At 28.1% G+C, this 21,244-nt stretch overlaps 2 protein-coding genes across 6 annotated transcripts in view; one reads left to right on the forward strand and one right to left on the reverse strand.

Annotated features, from left to right (window-relative positions):
* LOC148237367 (uncharacterized) overlaps positions 1-21,244 on the reverse strand; it is a 202,847-nt gene that overhangs the window by 66,851 nt on the left and 114,752 nt on the right. The gene's annotated exons all lie outside the window — the stretch shown is intronic.
* LOC148237369 (uncharacterized) overlaps positions 6,171-21,244 on the forward strand; it is a 60,010-nt gene continuing 44,936 nt past the window's right edge. For all 4 annotated transcript variants that reach the window (XR_015812622.1, XM_088205358.1, XM_088205359.1 and 1 more), the window contains exon 1: positions 6,171-6,327. The gene's annotated coding sequence lies outside the window, so the exon portion shown is untranslated. The remainder of the gene's footprint in view (positions 6,328-21,244) is intronic.

Below are 21,244 nucleotides of genomic sequence, written 5' to 3' on the forward strand. Positions count from 1 at the left end.
TATCGTATAAATCTAGTGCTTTATATTGAACTTCAAATAAAACAGGGAAAAAACTACTTGATCATATAAATAAAGAGAGTTCAGGGGAGTTCAAAGCAGAAAACACTCATGTTATAAACAAATGATGGATCAAAGCACAGTGTTTACACAATTTAGCAGTGTATGTTTAGTATCTTTATTATAATATAATCAAACGTTAATAATCTACGATTAACTAGTATAATATTTATAATAAAATGAATGATTGCTACACTTATTTAATTTAAGATATTCTGGTTATCTGTTGTTCAACAAGAAAATAACACTGTGCCAAAAGATTTGATGATCGCACTCATTCACTATTGAGAACACAACTAAAATAAAACTAAGAGTACTCGATTTGCATTATATCACAATCAAGAATTTAACATTTTGTATAACTTTTTATATAGTGTGATGATATTCAAATTCAATCACGTCGATTCGTAAGTATTCACAACCAATTCGAGGTCGATCGAAAAATAAACACTACGCTAAAAATCCGTATAGATTGAACATGATGATACTATGAACACTATGTGTGTTAAAAAAATAATGCATAAATTGTAGCTTAAAGACTTACTTTGGGAATTTCGCAAAAATGGAAAGATTTGCATGTGAATAAAAATGAGTTCACCAAACTCTCAAACGCTATTTGCAGTTCTAGACTAGAATGCTAATCGAGTTTTTCTTCAGAGCGGAACAATCGGAATTGTATTACGATATACAGAATCCACAAAAAAATGAAAGTGAAACTGTCGAAAAATATAGTCGCAATCTATGTAAATGTCATTGTGTTAAGTAATATTTAACAATTTTTGCTTTGTGTGCGAAAAGCGTAGTAGATTTTATTTAAATAAAAATTTAACTGGAAATGCATACTTATACACAGACAGATTGTAAATATTAAACCCAATACGTAATTAAATTGTTATCTTGGATATAAACAATTAAATAAATATAGTTATAGTTAAAGTAGTTATTAATCAAAAAATATTATTTGCCGTTAAATACTGCTTTTATGTTATTTTTTCCACCACATATAATATATACATATATATCAGTGGCGTGCGGTCCATACATGCGGTAGATGCGGCGCATGCCTTGGGATTATAAAACGATTCTAAAAATGAAATATTTTAATGATTTATTCAATTTTTAATTTACGTAATTATGAAACGTAATCGCTCAGAAAATCGGCTGCAGACAATCATAATGAGGGAGCGGCTAAAGCCGACTGCAGCGCGGGCGGGCTGGCTGGTCAACTATATTGCGCAGTCAATACGCGTGCGCCGTGAATTGCTTATTATGAATTGAATGTGTCGCGCATGCGTACTATAACTTCAGTCGTTACTCGTACTCGTGTTTACAGTCGCCCATCTACAACCGTTCATGCGATTGACATATATCATATTTTAGCGGAAGTATTTTAGCATACCGGTGCTTCTGTAGAAAGATCATTTACTACAATAAAAAGAATAAATATATTCAAATTAATGAAAGACAATATAATATATGATGAATTTTGTAGGGGGTCGAATAAAATTCATTTTCAAAAAATAAATACATAATGTTTATCAAATAAAGAAAATTAATTTAAAAATACAGGTTTTGTTCCTCCCCCCTGACCAAAAGTCACCGCACTCCATTGTTATACATACATTAAAAACAGGTTTCAACGTCGTCGGTCATTTATGCCGGACGTTTCGGTAGAGATTTTATTGCCATGATCAGAATCAAAAATATATATACATGTGTATATACACACCCTTAGCCTTTTATTTGCATTATTTACTTTAATTTTTTATCATTTGAAATTGCCACTTTTAAATATTTATTTTTAGTAGTCGTTCTTCAAATTTTTATTTGCACGAACTTACCATTAAATAAATCGAAAGCCATAAATTATGCAATGTTATGTTGTATAAATAAAATTAATATGATCTATCTCAGGGGCTTGTATTTTTTTATTACTATATTAAAATATTATTCAGCATTTTTTTTATTAGTATTATTAGTGTATTACAAGTGAGCAAATTAATTTTATTGCCTAAATAATGCACAATAGTTTTCCATTGCTTTATACATTTGTTATACAATTTTTGAATAGACAAGGTGTTGCAGGATGTACAGGGATTATATAAATACAATTTATATTTTTTATATACATATAATTTTAAAAAAAATAAAAATGTATACACTTTTTGCGTTTGAAGTTAAACATACGTATGTGAATTACCGTATTTTTTCAATAATAAATATTTTCAATAGCACATTAACTAAACATATATGTATTTTTAATAGCATATTATACATTTACGTTTGCGGAAACAGGATAACAGAATGAATACGTGCTATATTGAACTATTAATATTTTTTTTCAAACGCATACATCAAGAAATATTATTTTCTCTAAATATAAACTTTGCTATTTAAACAATAGGTATTAAACCTAAATCTAATAATACAAAAAAATTATGTTAAAATAAATATAGATATTTTTCAGTATTTTGCTAGTACACCGTGTCAAAACAGATATGAGGAAATAGCTCTATTGTGGCATTGGAGTATGAATAAATTGAGTGACGAAATTGAAGGTTGTCGGCTGGTGACAGAAAATGTGTGAGAGCGTAGTGCAGCATATAAATTATGTATTTCAGTTCGTGAGATAATCGAACAAAGCTACTAATGACCAAGTAATTTGACCTAATTACCCACATTGGATTGCGTTTGTGCGTATAATGAGTGAGGGGCTACTTATAGGTGCGCCACCAGTCATAGTACTTATTCAATGTCGAGTGGTGCTTTTATTGCCGTTATGTCATCGCTATTTTTTTATAACTCTTGACATTGATTGAACTGTGAAGTAAAGGTAAAATAAAGTCTAAAATTATGTAAGAAGTCGCTAATTTGTTGTCGTTCATAAATATTGATTAAAGAAATAAAATAATTGTAGAAAATGTTTTATCAACATAAAAGAGTATATTTTTTTTAAATTTGTAAAACTACTATTTTTTAAATATAAAACGCATTTGAGCTAAAATTAATATTCTCACTTATTATTTATTTATGTGCATTATTTAAATTATATTTTTTTTCTGAATTGCAATAATACAATGTATTGCTTTATACCGTTGTAACGCATTGGTCTATTCCATGGTTTCCCAAACTATGTTCCGCGGAACACTGGTGTTCCGCGGATCCAAAATAGGTGTTCCGCGGAGCCTAAATAGATATTTCACAAAAATTTAGAGTAGATTAAAAAAATTGTTAGTCTTGCTAATACATAAAAATTGTTCATAAATCTGATAAAAAAGCTTACAAATATGTGTTAAATATTCAACATTGATGTGTATAAAATCTGGAGGGAAAAGTTTCATAAGTCGGTGTTGTTTTTTTAACTTTAAAATTTTATCCTATTTAAACAATATTTTTTTTGCTAATTAATCACACGATATTAGTGCTTGTTATACGAATTTTATTTATGTGACTAGATATGCTACTAGCAGTCACTGTATTTTGCATAGGCATGCACTGTTGACTAAAAAAAATTCCACAAATTTAAAAAATGTTATGAAGTAGCCGTGAAAATGATAAACTATGTAAAATCTAGACCACTTCAATCCAGATTATTTAAAATTTTGTGCGATGAAATGGGTAGTGAACATGAAGCACTTTTATTACATACTGAAGTGAGATGGCTATCTAGAGGAAAAGTACTATTAAGACTATATGAACTTCGAAATGAATTATTAGTCTTCTTGAAAGCACAAAATAATTTGCAACATCATTTTATAAATTTTTTAACAAATCCTTCCTGGTTGATACATCTGCATATCTGGAGGATATTTTTACAAAGTGAAATGATGTTAACTCATAATTACAAGAAAAAAGTATTACAATTTTTAATATGAGAGATAAAATTGAATCTTTTGATAAAAAATTACAATTTCAGATTTTATCGGTTGACTCTAATAATTTTGATTGTTTTCCTGTCTTGGAGATGAATGTTTAAATGAATTGAATTTTCAAGTAGATAAAAAAGTTTCACAAGTATTTTTAGTACACCTATATTACTTGAAAATAACTCTTTCAAAATATTTTCCGAAAACTAGTAAGGACGATTCCTGGGTTCGGAATCCATTTTCCGTGACAGTAAAAGCAGTGGGCTTAAGGGATTATGAGAATTTAGTTAATGACTCTGATTTGAAACAAAAATATCAGCCATTAAATGATTTCTGGGCGAGTCTGACTGAAGAGTTCCCCAAGGTGTCAAAACAAGCTCTGGTTTGTTTACTTCCGTTTTCCACGACGTATTTATGCGAAGTGGGATTTTTTAAGTATATTGCAACAAAAACAAAATACAGAAATAGACTCCACGCCACGGCAGATATGAAAATACAACTAACCAAAATTGTGCGTGATATAAAAAAAAATTGTTATTTAAGAACCCAAAATCTTTAGTCATTAGTAGTTTTATTTATTTGTATTTTTATGTTTATTAAATAGATTTAATAACATTTCTTTAATAACATGTTTTATTTTATTATGAATTACCCAGCCTAAAAAATAAGTTAAGTGTTCCGCCAACATTTTCGGATTTGCCAAGTGTTCCGTCGCTGAAAAAGTTTGGGAAACCCTGGTCTATTCTATTAGATCACGATTGTCTTAATTTAATTGACATAAATAAATTTAATAAATTCACAGATATGATATTTCTATAAATATAACTAAAAACTATGTAATAATTCAATAATTTGTAAGTATAACTCTTTCACTGATTTTTCTAAACCACATAATAGCTCAAAAGTAATTAATGGTGAAATATATTTTTATTAATTTAATATATTAGTATTTCTCATTACAGAATTTTTTTTGTAACTGAAAAAAAGAATTTTTAAACAAAAATAACTCTTTCCATAAAAACCATTTATTCCATTAAATGGTTTTTAAAGTTAATAAGAGATTTTTTAGACAAAATATGTAGAGATAATATTTAATAGCACTATAGAAAATCAATTGTATGATCAATCGCTAATTTTTGCGATTCATTTAAATTAATATAATAAAAGCAAATGTATTTTTTCATTGATGATTAAAGTATTTTTGTAGCTATTTTGCATTATGAATGCTTAATAAATCTACAATTAGATTTTATTTTTTTATTTAATGTGTTTTATCCAAAAAAGGTAATATTTTCCTACTAAAATCACTAAAAAGTAATTGTAAATCTATCTTGTAAATAATTTTCTGTACAAAAATTACGTAATTAAATGTATTTTTTATCAATAATATTTATTACTTGCTAACTGCAACTAATCCATTATTTTTTTATAAAAATATGCTAAGCTAATATACTCTTCATTTTTTTACCTACATCTTTAATGAAGTGTTTTTATATCATTAACATTTAATAATGATGCCATATTTTTAAGCAGCGTAAAATTTGGTAAGGTTATGGAATATAATTTAAACACAGTAAAATAATGCTTAAATGAAGAATATATCACTTTAAAAGAAAGTATTAAGAAAGTATAAGTTAGCTCCAAATTTTAGTATAGTAATTTCTATTAAAAATTGAATACATAATACTCATTTTATATAAAAAAATTACCGAGCATTTTACTATCAAAATATATGTCAAAAAATCATCAAAGATTCTATATATATATTTTTAGAAAACAAATTTGATATCACATTTAGTTATCGGTACTAAAAGTGCAAGGCTGTTGTACTGTATAATTTTTTTTGTTATCAAAACGATATTTGAATACACTTTATACCACAAAAGTCTTCATTTTTGAATGACACAATAGATCGAGGTTCTTCATCTCACGATTTATTCTTCAATCCAAATGTCAAATTGTCACGTTTTTTTTTAAAACACGACCACGTGACTCCGATTTCTATGATACAAACATAAACAAGGAAAACTATGCGACCAAATCAAAACAATACAAATTACAACCTACCGCAACACAGTGACTCTAAACTTTGTTTGCCAATGGTAAATGTATTATTTAGAATACTGTCGCTTTGGAGCATCTGCCAAAATTACACATACTATCAAGTCAAGAGCGTTGCCAAATCTTTCTGAAGGTGTACTGGTGCTCCCAGAATGCCACGAGGCATCTGAAGAACCAAAGCGAACCAGTCGTCAGCAGTCAGCGACCGTGAGCCGTTGTGTGCTCTGTGACCGGTTAGGCCAACAGACCACGCACGAGAATCGATAATTGTGACCAGTCAGTGCACCCGAGCCAACGGTTAATCTTCTTCAAGTCTACAAGCGGTAGCATAAAAAACGCACAGGTACATATGGACTGATTGACGCTTTGCTTTTGGAATTCTTAGTAGTATTATCTGATAGAAATACTATGAACATCAACCAGAACGCATGTGTGCTAAATATTATGATAGCCGAAGATGCTTCGCGACGATTCGCTTTCGCAATCGTGTTGGTAGTTTGCGGATTTTACGTAATGTGTATGGATTAATTTACCAGTTACAGAGCAATGTGTCGTTAAATGTAAAACTCTACTAAGGTCACCGCGATATTTATCGATTCTATTTGAATAATAAATTCTATTTCATTCTTGAAATCTATGCGTCGAAATGAAATCGTACATATCCGCTTCAGATATATTTGTGACATTAGCGAGTTTGATATATAATGACACAAGTTTTCTTATTCCATCACAAAACTAGAAACGGAAATATAAGAAAAGCTAACCTAACCGATTATTAACAATATATGTTAAAGTAATACACCACTAATCGGCCATATACTTATAATAAAACAATTATATATAAGATATATTAAATATACCCTTCCGGGTGTTGACAGTGACATCACACTCGACTTTGAACTTGAAACACCGGTAATAATAAAGCATTGGAATAGTTTTAATTTTTTTTATAAACTTAGAACGTGTTTTCAATCCTGCATTTTATTAGCGTACAAACTAATTACAATTTAGATAATTGTATTAATTAATTTTAAATTTAAAAATATAAAAAAAATATTATATTACAAACAGATTATGTGCCAGTATTAAAACGACTCATACTAGCTAAGAATTAAAAAAACTTTATAATTGACTAAACTAATAATAAAATAAATAAATTTTAATGTTACAGTCTGAGCAACTGGCCAACGCGCTAGCTCTGCCGCAATATGTTATAATTTATGTGAGCGAAACAACCCTTGCCTGCACCCATTAAAAGTGAACAAGGGCATAACATTGAATGGAGAGCGAGCGTTAAATATCTGGGTATACACCTGGACTCCAGACTAAAATTCAATAAACATATAACTGAACTCCGGTCGAAAGGGCTCGGCGCCATTGCGGCTCTAAAATCAATATTTAATAGAAAAAGTGCGCTTACAATAAAAAATAAAATTCTAGTCTATAGACAATTAATCAGACCTGTTTTAACTTACGCTTGTTCAGTGTGGAGTAACGCGAGTAATAGTAATTTTAATAAACTTCAAGTAATTCAAAATAAAGCCATAAAAATAATTTATAATACACCGTTTTATACTAACCTTAAAAAACTCCACACCAAACATTTAATTCCTACCATTAAAGAATACTGTTATTATCAAACCGAAAAATACTATAAAAAAATCTCGCGAGACCACGCAAACCCACTAATTTCAAGAATCGGTGATTACGACAAAGCAAAACTTAAATTTAAATACAAACATAAAATGCCTAAGCACATATTGCTTTGATGCAGTTAAGCTCATCACAGTGTCATCAGTTTCAGGTCTACAGGGCTAGGTTTATTTACCTTTGTATGTGTTTTATTTTGTATATTATGTATTTTGTATAATTTGTTTTTCTCATCTGCTTCATTCTTTTCCAAAATTTTTTTTTTTTTTTTTTGGAGTTTCTTTAAATTTGTAAAAGGTTTTATGTATTTTTCCTTTAATTTAGTATATTCTCGTATAATTTATTATTCTTTTTATGTTATTGTATAACTTAACAATTTGTAAACAATGTAAATGGTTATGAACCAGTATTGTGCATTTAATATATCTGTATGCTATTTTACCTATGTCTATTTAAGAAATAAACTTTTATAAAAAAAAAAAATGTGAGCGAAACACCGTGCTGTAATGAAAAAAATACTATGTTTATTATAAAAATCGTCTCAATTTAAAATAATAAAATTAATTAAATGCAAGTATAAAATAGCCAGTTACTGATATCTGAAAGACCTAGGTTCAAACCCCATATACATATATCATTGTGTACCTAGGAGATCAAAATTATTGACTTTTTTATATTTTAATTTAAAGATTAGGTTTTCATAGATTTTTCGAATCTCACGGATTCGTACGTAATGTATTGATTGAAAGCCGTAATACTAGTTTACAATTATTTAAATCCATGTAACTGATTTACAAATTTAAATTTCAGTCTAGTGTCTCACTATTTACTTATTGAATGTTTTTACACCATTGTAACGCATTGGGATAACACTATTTTGCTTCAAAAGAACAATTATTTTTTTTAAATATATATAAAACTTACTCTAATTTTAAAATAAATAAAGTACTACATTAAAACAGATTTATAAGCAAACAAAAGCGTGGCTTTGGCGCAATATGGTTGAATTGATTAAAATAAATCTGAATATCCACATTCATAACCATATAGGCAAATATAGGTAATATTAATATTAATCAGTGACAAGCTTACCTAATAGTCATTAAACCATATATAAAAGGTCGGAATAGCATAGTCCGTAAATCTAGACTAGTAATCCAAAAGTCGCGGGCTCGAACCACAGGCTCGAACTTTTATGTAAAAAAGTGCTATTTATTACGGAAATGTTTTAAGATAATGTGCATTTAAATACATACATTGTTCTATAAAATTGTTTGTTTATTCATGTAAGGTATATCTTCGGATTTTTTTCGGAAAAAGTTTTGTTGCATTCACGGTTCTGATCAATGCTCACTCGCTACCGCTCGCTCACACCTAATCTGTCCGACAGTAATGCACAAACAATTCGTTTTATGAATCAATTATTTTTTATATTGTTCAATTAAATTATCATCTTTATAAAAATACACTATTATTAAAAACCAGCCTCGGCTATCCATCTATTGATTATAAATTATAAATCACATTCCGATACTACAGATTTACCCCGTTGTAACACATTGGGCTTACGCCTTTCAGATTATATAAAAAAATATAACTGATGAAAAGTAATATAATATGAGGCGTTTAGAATGTTGAAGGCGAACATTTAAATTTTATTTCATAATATATTATAAATTCTCATAGTTTTCTTTTAATTTATTTTTGCAAATTATGTAAGGCTTTTATTGACCTTATAATCAAAGAAAATAGTAAAGAAAACCTTGACATTTGATTGAGCTTGATGGGCTAGATCTGACCTCTATTTCGATGTTATATACCTTACACTCATGATTCGTCATATGTTATAGCACGTTTGAATAATTATGTGTAGTCGGCAACTTCATTCATCAGTTGCTTAACATTTTTTTTACGATGCTCGTTTCATACCTAATCAATTTTTTTTAGTAATCTACCTAATAATAATTATCATGTAAAAACATTTCGGTTGTATCTATATTTAACGCAATTTATAATGCAATTTTTGTTCTGTCATTTTTAAAATAAATGCGTCGACAATTCTTTACTATGAAGCGCAAACTACGCGTCAAATATGACCGACAATAATTAAATGCGCATTATAAAGCTTAATCGATCTAGGAGTAAGCATTATTTTTTATCACACCTTATTCATTACCGTATAGACAAATATAGCTATTATTTATTTTACTAATTTATTTAGCAAATATAGTTAATTTTTTATACACTAAACAAATTTAATCAAAACATACATATAAAACATAATATAAAAAAATACTTGCTATTATAATTTATAGTACCGCTACAATTTTATTTTTGCGGATTGTCTTAGGAATATTAATATACAAATTCACACCTCCGTACATTTTTCCCTGGCCTCGTTTTCTTATACCTAATCATTAAATTGTGGGTATTTCTAGTATTAAATCTATGTACGTATATATCTATTATTAAATACTTATTAAAATTCTCTGCTAGCATATTATTTTCTAGCTTATATAGAAATACTGAAACATTCATCTACAATATTTCTTGATCATCTATCAATCATATTTCTACAACTAGTAAATCTATTTTTATGTAAAACTATTCTCATTGCCCTAAAATTAATTAAACCTTTAAAAAGTAATGTGAAGGCCACCTATCGGATAAATAACGCTATATTTACCAGTACTTAAAATTAACTCAACTAAAAATATAGTTCTAATATAAAAAGTTATGAAATATAAAAAATCAAAATATTAACCCTTTTAGTGCCAAGCGAATGTATGCTAAAATGCCAAGCATTTTTTTCTGTCATATATTGATGTTTTTATAACTAAGTATAAGTACTAAAAAAGTGTCGAAAAAAAATATTAAATAATTTTACAAAAAAAAAATATAAAACTAGGAACGGACCACCCGCGTCCGTTAGTGGACACCGATGTCCTTACGGCATTCAAACGGTTAAGGGAGAACTCAACAAGGTTTTTTTAATATATTATAATATTATTTAAGCTTTAAAGAGTGTCCTAGTAAAATATCAACTTTTATTATGACTTATATTCAATAAAAATATTATTGCAAAGTGAAAAATTTCAATCTCGACACAAAATTAATAATGTTCCAAATAAATATTTGTTGCTATGGGAAAAAATTCAAACGACACAAAATTAGTAATTTTTCATATTACAATTCGATTGTTGTTTAGTATGTCTCAATATACAGTATGTCCTTAATATTATTAGCGTTTCATATAAAATTTGAAGTAATGTAATAATATTACATTCACACAGTTAGAGAAAATAGCAAACGCGTTGGCTTTGACGCAATAGTTTTAATGATTAAAAAATATCTCAGAGTACAAAAAAAGGGTAAGCGTAATAATATTTTTTAAACCATGAGTAACATAGATTTGATTCTGACATATAAAAAATAATACTGCAATTTAAAAATGCAAATAAGTCAATTTTCTAATCCAATAATTATACAGATACAAAGTATACATTGAAACAGCATTTATTGTGTTCGCCCATAATATTCTCAGTGCTTCACACAGTTTGAGAAAATAGCGAACGCGTCGGCTCTGACGCAATATGTTTTGATTGATTGAAAAACGTCGCACAGTGAGGGAAAAAGAGCAAGTGGCGTGTCTTATATTTATTAATGTTTTTAAAACATGTTTATTATGATTGCCTTCTCACGAGCGCGTCGTAACAAATTGCGAGTTTGTGTGCCTTAACACGAGCTTATGAGTAATACGCCACATTTTACTCAATTCTGAGTTAAATACAAAAGTAAACTATTTGCCAATAAATATTTTTTTGTAATATATATAGTAATATATGCCATATATTATACATACATATACATATATATTGCTTTGATGAAAAATATTTAAAAAAAAAATTATAACTTATGTAGGTACATATTATAATAAATATAAAAATTAAGCTTTCATTAAATTTTGATTAAACATTTCCTGAAAAAAGTGTCAGATACAAAAATAATTAAAAAATGCTTATTTGCCATATGTATTAAATATAACATGTTTGGTATTAATTCTGTACGTCACACATATTTATTTTAACTTTCTCTTATGTATTTAGAGAAAAGAGGATATTTCTAGAATAACATCGCTATATATAAGTTTTATATAGAGAGAAGAGAAGATATTATCATAATAATTTCGCTTGACAAACGATGAAATATATTTGTATATAACATATATACCCACATAGCATATATCTAGATTCATACTACACAAATTTACTACGTTAGGCTTTTATATGGGTTGTGGTTGTATTATATATAATACATATCACATACTACACTCGTGTGTGTATTGCTCTGTAAAAATCACGGCTTACCCAAAGCCAAAGTGGGCTTCTCGAAAAATCGAAAGCCGAGATTGAAAGGTAAAAATGTTCGCCATCTTTCAAATAGGGTGAGAAATGCAAAGTGCGTTATCTCAGCGTCTGAATCTTTGGGTCACAAAGATGCCGTTTCCAGATGCTGGTCCGTAATCTGCCAGGAAATTCGATTTTTATACGTGAGTGGATCGGCTAGTGATGAATAACGGTATGCTACATATGTGTGTCAATGAGTATGTGTGATAAAACATACATATGCATAATACTCTGACGCTGTCCTGCAGGAATTTGCGATGCAAAAAAATTTAAACCTACTTTGAGATCATTGGCTTCGAGATTGAAAAACAAGTTTTTTTTTAAATCGTTTTTTACATATTTCTCTATAATAATGGTTCTCAAGCTTTTCATGGAACCCGTGGGTGCAATGAAAAATAAATTCAATAGTGCGTGGTTGGTGATACATTCTTAATACAACCAGATATCGATATACAGTAATCTCAGATAATTCAAAACAATCCAAAGTTTGACTTTAAGAAATGACTAGGTATATGCGACAAGTGCCTTCTCATGGTTAATGCGTATTTCTACCTGATAATGTATATCAAAAACGTGGCTATATATGATGCTTTAATTCTTTGAACATAAAATAAAGTTGTTTATTTTTAACTTTATTTTATTTTTATTTTTAATCAATTGCGTGACGGTATGACAGGCGTGAACCTAATGCGTTACAATGGGGTTAATCTGTAACGACGAAATTTATATTTATATAATTAATTATAAATTATTTTGTGTATGCTAATAATAAATAAAATTCGAGCTACCAATATAACGATCATATAAATCAGAAGAGATATAACGCAAACAAAGAATACGTAATATTATAGTTTAGGTACATATAAATTTAGAATAGTATAATCTGGGCTACTTTTAAGTGCACCCCAACCGCAAACCACAACACGGCTTCTCTCTCACATTCGTCCAAATCCAATTATAAGATTATTATCCTAGACGGGATTTTTTCACACAAACGGCTATAGCTATATATACCCTTGGCGCTTCTCAAATGTTTGCATTGTGAATTCATATCGCTAGCGATTATTTGCCGACGGTTAAAACTCTGTTTACACTTTGCTCGTGAGATTAATTAAGAATGACTCATTCATACGAAGTGCTCTTGTGAATCGAGTGAAATTATTGTACTAACGTGGCAACCGTTATGTAAACGTTGACCTTGAGGTTGAGTGTGAGTTTAGCCAATATTTAGTTAAAATTTAACTAGTTTGTCTATATTGAAAACATATTACTTTTACACATTTTTCATCATGGAAATCATTTGTAAATGTGTATTAATTTGCATTATTTTTTATATCATAAATAATTTATTTTAAATGCTAATAGACCAAATTAGTGAAAATTTTCATTTCAATAATAATAATTACTATGAAAGCTTAACATAATATTAACGATATATTTGTATTAAATATGTTATGAATATGAACGAAAAATTACGTAAATACACGAGTAAAATAACAAAGTAGCATACATACTTTAGATTTGGTTTCAGATTTTTATAATTAGAAGCATGCAAATATTGAATCATAATAACTATTTGGCATACTAAGCGTATTTGCATAATATATTATTTACACAGTTGATTTATGATGCTTGATCGTAAAACAATGACATGTTTCTAAATTTGTGTTAAAATATTAACTACGCTCTAAGACCGTTAGTCTAAATTAAAACGATAGAAATTTTGTAACAGTATTTTTAAACGTTTATATATTGAACGTTTTTCACTAAGCTAAATTTATTTTATTTATTATATAAAAGGTCAGATGTGACCTTTGACTTTGGCCCCATAACGATTCAATGCATCCTTGGGCTTTTAGTTATTTACACAGTTCATGATGCGGAAGCATTCCACTAAATTTACTGATGCTTTTGTACTAGCAATTATATTCACATATTCTAAATCAGCGTTTCTCAATTTTTTTATATTTTTATGCGTCTCAATTGCTACAAATTAAAACAATTGCGTTATTCTAACTGGATTAATTAAAATATGGCTTATTTAAATTCTTACTTATAGGTGCTAATAAAAAAATTAGTTTAATTAATGGATAAGTAAAATCAAGGACGGAGTAGCGTAGTCCGTAACATCTCAGATGTAGCGGGTTCGAGCCCCGGCAGTGGTACTCGAATTTTTATTTATATGAAAAAACATGACATCTATTGATTATAAATTGTACAGCACATAGTAATTTATAATTAATAATATAGATATCATCGATTCCCAGACTTTTAGTAGGTATTCATTATGCCTGATTTACTCAGTTGGTACAGATTTGGGCTTACGCCTGTCAGTCAGGTTACAACGGAAGATTTAATAATAAAAAATAAATAATAAATAAAATAAGACCATTCCTAATGCATTTTTGTTGTTAATAATACCATTATAAGTGTAATATTTCAACTAGTGATTTTTTAATAAAATTATGTGCTCTTTCTAAAAAATAATAAAAATTTAATACCAAACTATTTCTATTGAACAACATAGTAATAGTTAATCTATATAATAATTCCATACTAGCAGTTTTAAAAAAAGTTTTTACTAGTAGAATTTTATATCCATATAAATTTAATTTTTTGTAATACAAAAATTAAATTTTGCGCTTGTAATAAATTACAATTTTTTAACCGGTACAAAATAAAAAAAACAATGAACATTCGACCACGAAAAAATATTTGTTATGCTGACGCACGTGACGATCGGAGGTTCAAACGAAACACCTCGGACCTAAATCAAAGGCAAGAAACCTTTTTTTTGTCCTCGTCAGATTCAATTGTTTTTAGCCAAACATTTAATTAACACATATCTTTTTGTGAACATCTAATTTTTGTAAGGCTCCTTATGATAGCTGGCATTGATAATAATGCTTTGGCAGGATCAGATTAAATTATTTCCTAATGCTTATATGACCTGACATGACCTGCTGGCTGCGTATTTCTAAACATTCACCAGATATTTTCGATATGGGACAGACGAGAGTCCTTCCTTACTTAAACATAGTGGATCTATGCTTAGACCGAAACATAAAAGAGCGAGAAAGCAGCCGCTTCCCTCTTTAACTCGAACTTCAGAAATGACTGGACTAAAAAAAGAATAATAAATTTTATCAATAACATTTTTTTTAAAATGTCTATATTGATTTTACAAATATACTATTTTTATACCCAGACCAAAAAAAATGTCAGGAATAAATACAACCATTTGCTAAGAACTTATATATTCCTATTCTATATATATTATAAAGATATAAAAATATGATTCTTCCTAAACTTAATATTGAAATGTTTTTTTTCTTAAAATTATTAAAGAGTATCTATTTTTTACACAAGTGTCACGAAACATAAAAACCAGAATTTTTGACCAAATATTGACGTTTATGACAATTTACTTTAATGCTTCAAAATAGTTTTTCTTTGCAGCTGTTTCAATTATATTTAATAATAGTACTAGCAATTTGGTTGACAACAATTGAATGACAATTTTTAAAAGCCAGAACTCTACACTTTATTTAAAATTATATTTTATATACTAAATCTCCCCATAAAAAACTAAAAACCTAAAAACAACATTGTTTACGTTTTTATTTTTACGACTTTTTCGCAAGATCCGACTCCAGCTCCGACTCCGAATTTAAAAATGTCAATAAGCTAATCTTAAAATTTAATTTATTTTTAATTATTTTATTTATTTATTTTCGTGTAAATAACAACAAAGTAGAAAGAACAAAAAATAATTATAATAATATTTTCTGAGGATTAGTGCCGTGCCATTTTATGCGTCTACGTGTGACCACCCAGCCGGTGACGGGTCGATTCTAGTTGGGTATTTGATTAAGTGACCGAATTAAAACGCAAAGCGCACGACGAACAATTAAAAAAAATATTGGTCGGTTTGTAAAGGTTTAAAAAGGAATCAGAGTCGGTCGATTTTTTACAAATTTAATTTTTAATCACTTAATTATTGCAAACTAGCCATCTTAAAATAAATATTAGGTCACATAAAAACCAATTTTTTTTAACAACCTCGTCTATATACTGTTTTGCGATTACTGACTTAACAATATCAAAAATGCACGGCATAACTCAAGCCACTAGATTTTGTTATGCTTTCTCTGTATTAAAAAAAATATTTCATTAAAAACCGGTATAAAATTATTTCTTATTTCGGGACACAGTTAAACCGGGACAAGTACGGTAAAATCGAGTTATATAAACCTACTCTTATTTTTTCTCCGTAGATTTTTCAACAAAGAAGACGATTAAGTATTTCAGTGCCTCAAGGCAATATCTAAGTTTGAATGATAGGATCTATCAATAAATAAATAACAAAGATAGGAATACTTATGATCCATAATTGTTTAATCATCTATTGTATAAGGATAAATAGCTAGAGTATCTAAATCTATAGATTTTTTTAATTATATTTAGCGCTTCAATAAAATATTCTTTTTTAATATTTTTTTAATAGCATTATTGTATTTTCGTATTTTTTACAATCATCAATATTCACCTGCGACATATTTAAAATCAAGAAAAACCGGTTTTAATTAGTTGCACTTAAAAAAATATTTTTTAGTATCTGAAAAAATCATATAAAATATGTTATATTCAAATAATTAAAATTTCATTACGCTCGTGGTACGTAACGATCTAGGGGCCTTCATTAGCGCAGTTAAACGACCTTCGTTTAATTTTTTAACCGCACCGTGTAGTCCAGAGATTAGAGGTCAAGGGCAAACATTTTTGTAGATTAATCATCATCATATTTTCACAAGCTTATGTAAAAATATAACAATTTTTAAAACGCTTACAAACATAAAATATCTGCTCACTCGATCACCTTGGCAAATGCTAACCAGAATCGACTATCACGTAATTGTCGAATACAACTTTTATAAACTGTATATAAAACGTACTCATCTTCATTCTGAGAATTTCTGAGTGCTGGGAAAGCAATTTAAGAATAGCTTTCAATGTGTTTAAAAAAACACCTGTGTCGCCTTTCAAAGGCCGTATAAGTTCGTTGAGCTTTTTTATATATCATATGGTAAACATTTAAGAAGCAAAATATATAACCACTGAGAGTTAATTGGGTTATTTGTAAAAAACATCCTTGAAAATATAAAAAATAATACAAAGGGTCAGACATTATGCGATTTAATCTCATTGCATGCTTAAATACTGTATGTATTATTTTGCAGATTTTCATTGCCATTGATGCTTTTTTTATAGTTTATTTTATTTATTCGCTTTTAATAAACGATGTTGAATCGCCATTAAAGAAAGCTGTTTGCATATTTTGTATACACTAACAAGTGATAGTTCAAAGTTCAAGATTTTTGTAAATATTGAACGATGATGTGCATTTTATAAATGTACCAGGATATTATTTTTTACAAGTAGAGATAAATTAAAATTAATTAATGATTACACTACTTAATTTAAAACATTTAAGAAGTATTTTAATTGCATCACTGTTTAATATTTAATACATCTTTTAATAATCTCTTGCTAATGCATTTGCCTAAAAATCATATGATATGTCTATATAAACATTCCACTAAATCATATGCTTAAAATATTATTGATAACAGAATATCATTAATATATTTGTCACAATCTAGTTTCTTGTTACGATAAAATTAGAAATATGATTTTTGCAATAGCGAAAGTATCTATTAATATTCTTATTCAGAAGCGACAAATCCTTGACATTTCGTATCATATTCTAAATTTTTCAATATGTCTATACAAATTTATACTTAGTATAAGTTATCTTCAATGCTTTGATAAGAATGATCGGAGAATTTTTCGTTTAGATTTATTTTTAGACAGAAAAGAAAAATAGAACGAGAAGCGTTTCCATTCTGAGAGAAGATTGATGGACACCCCAGAATATTGGTTTAGTCCTTCATCCTGCCAAAGGTTTATTTTCGATTTCTCTCCATACACTATACAGTGTATAATATATTGGCATCACTCGGAGCGTTTTTCATTTAAGCAATTTTGCAACGACAAGTTTTGCTGAAAACCGTGGATCGATATGTTCAAATATTTATAATATATTTTATAATAGAAAAAAAAGTATATTGTATCATATCCTCAAACCATAGACTTGTAATTTTAATTAGTGGTAATAATCAAGAAGTTGATGTACGTATATGTATGTAAATTTATTTGCAACAAACAAAACCAGTTTTTCAACATCATCAATTAATAATTTATTACAATTTCTTAAATAAACTATTATCATATCGTATACAGGAAAATTGTAAATTTGATGTAGAAATGAGACCACATATTAAAAAAATATGCTGTATCATGATAGAAAATCCTTTCTAAGGAAAGCTGTCATTTTATAATCGTCATGAGTAATAGGTCATCAAACTTATGTTTAATAATTATTCTGAAGATAATAATTAGGTATAGAATTTTATACGTTATACTTTTTAGATATAGGTTACGTATAATAACTAAAAATGTATTTTGAAAGCTTAGCTTAAAACCACTCGTAATATAGATATTTACTTTAACTCTTAATAAATGTATACCAACATAAAATAAAGCTAAGTATCAAAAATAGTTATATATACATATTTTAATAATCACTGAAATATTTACTCTTTAAATATTGCAATGTTTATATTTTAAATAGAATTCAGGTGACAAATATACATAAATAAGTTCACTTTTCAACCTTATAAAATTAAAAAAGTTTCATATGAGCGTTGAAGTGTTATAAAAAGCAAATGTAAAGTGTATGAGAGATTTCATACTTGTCCGATTATTGGAATGGGAAGCCGGCAGCTCCCACTACGAGACATGAAGGCCGAAAGAAATATACAGATTCAAAACGTCAACCGCATGAACGGTTGATGACGGGCGACTCTAAACACGAGCACGATTAACGGCTGAAGTTCTAGTGCGCATGCGCGTGCAATTCAATTCCCGATAAGCAATTCATGGCGCAAGCGTATCGACTGCGCAAGACAGCTGGCCAGTCAACCCGCCCGCGCTGCAGTCGGCTTTAGCCGCTCCATCGGAATGGTTGTCTGTAGCCGATTTTCTGGGCGATTTCGTTTCATAATTACGTAAATTAAAAATGAATAAATGATAAAAATATTTAATATTTAGAATCATTTTATAATTCGGCATGCGCCGCATTTACCGCATGTATGGACCGCACGCCACTGATGTGTAGTGCTATCTATATTAATATATTTTTTTTTAGAAAATGATATATTTTTTTGCCCTTATTTTGAATTTATGCTTTAGTTAAACAAGCTATTTACAATATATAGTCTACGAAATAAACTTCATGGGATCTTCCTACTGTACAATTGTGCCTAGAAATATTTTGGTGGATCAAATTATTTTAAGCAATGTTATAATTAAATATTTAAAGATTTTTATAAAATAAAATATATGTAATATCTTAGAATCAGGTGTTTGAGTTCTTATGTTTTAAAACTAAAGATACATATTTTTTACAACGTGCTCTTGACTGGATAAATTGACCTCTATTGGATCACCCACAAGCCAAGAAACCGGTTAATACATTTTTTGCAATTCCTTATGCGTTTCTGAAACATTTATTTCAATTTGTTCAAGGATAGCCTTACTAATAAACTGATATATAATTCAGTTCCTGTTTCCTACACAGGTTTTTGAACTCATGTATACATTTTAGCATCTCTCAATCATGAAATTAAGATTTTATCATATATATCACTGAAATATGTAACACTTTCACTTTATTAAAAGTCATAATTTAAGTAAAATGTTGTAGAATGTCATGACATTTTCATTACATATATGCAATATAATCTAATATATGAACACTAGTTTTTTACTGTCATGTCATACAATTTTATTGTGCACATTAAAAAAATATATTAAGCTATTGTGATCTTTATCGTGATCATAATCACGTTTCATTTTATATGTTCACATTTAACAATTGATAAGCCAAAATGTGGTTTTTATTATCAAAAATTTGCGGTTAATTCTTCGATTGAAGGGATATTTTTTATTTTAGTTGGATATTTAATAGAAAACTATCTTTTTTTTCTGCAGAAAATCAAATGATCTAGATAATAAGACCGCATTCTTTTATTATTGTTTCTAATATAATTTTACCTTAATTAACATATTAAATAATAATGAATTGTGTGGTTATTATTATTAATATTGAAAAGGCATCTAAAAATTTCCTTAATATTTCATAAATGCATTAAATGCATATTCTGCATTATAATTAAAGTTGCGGTAGTCAAATGCTATCGTTTTGCGGTTCTTAATATTAAATTTAAATCAAATTGATAAATAAATAACGAACTCAAACGTCATACGTAAATTTAAACCATTTAATTGAACCACACTTGAAAACCCTTAAAATCAAAGATAAGCAAATTTGAATACTATCCGGTCGTATGTTGGTCAAGTAATAACATGATAATTAATATTTTATTAATTATTTTTTTGATACAAATCTCATTATACATTATTAATGAGATTTCATTAAGCTTTGATTAATGAGTAATAATAATAAAACGACAGCTGTTAAATTTCAGATCTATCCTAAACCTTCTCATTGATACTTATTGTATTAAAAATAATTAAAGCAATCATAAATACCACAAAAAAGTATTATATTATATATTTTTTTTTTTATATAACATCAAGCATTCATAAAATATTTTTAAATAAATAGTTTTTGCGCTCATTAAAATAGTGCTATGAGTACAACACAGTTAATAAAATATTTTTTTCTTTTTATAATAACTAGAAATTAGGATCATAAGTGTATATGATAAATCATCGCCACAGTTTTCTCTAGTATTATAATTTTATTGCTACGCAGTCGTTCAAACAACTATACGACAAGATAGCACTGGGTTGAACAAATGTCATCATTATCACTCTTCAGTATGCAAATATTTATTTTTATTGCAAAAACATGTTAAAATGGTTCTCCAAACAATCACAATCGGACATCCTGTCGTTGAACGAAAATAATAAGTTACGCTCCACAAACTTGCCGGAACAGTTATTATGGGTGCGACTGTATCAAAAATATATACATATAGTATATCTATACATCTTACAACAGTGGTCGAAAATCATTTTTTATTAAACACAATTAAGTTAAATATTATATATAGC

Source organism: Plectrocnemia conspersa, unplaced genomic scaffold, assembly GCF_051122295.1.
Source record: "Plectrocnemia conspersa isolate PC_06_02 unplaced genomic scaffold, ASM5112229v1 ptg000002l, whole genome shotgun sequence".
Lineage (NCBI taxonomy): Eukaryota > Metazoa > Arthropoda > Insecta > Trichoptera > Polycentropodidae > Plectrocnemia > Plectrocnemia conspersa.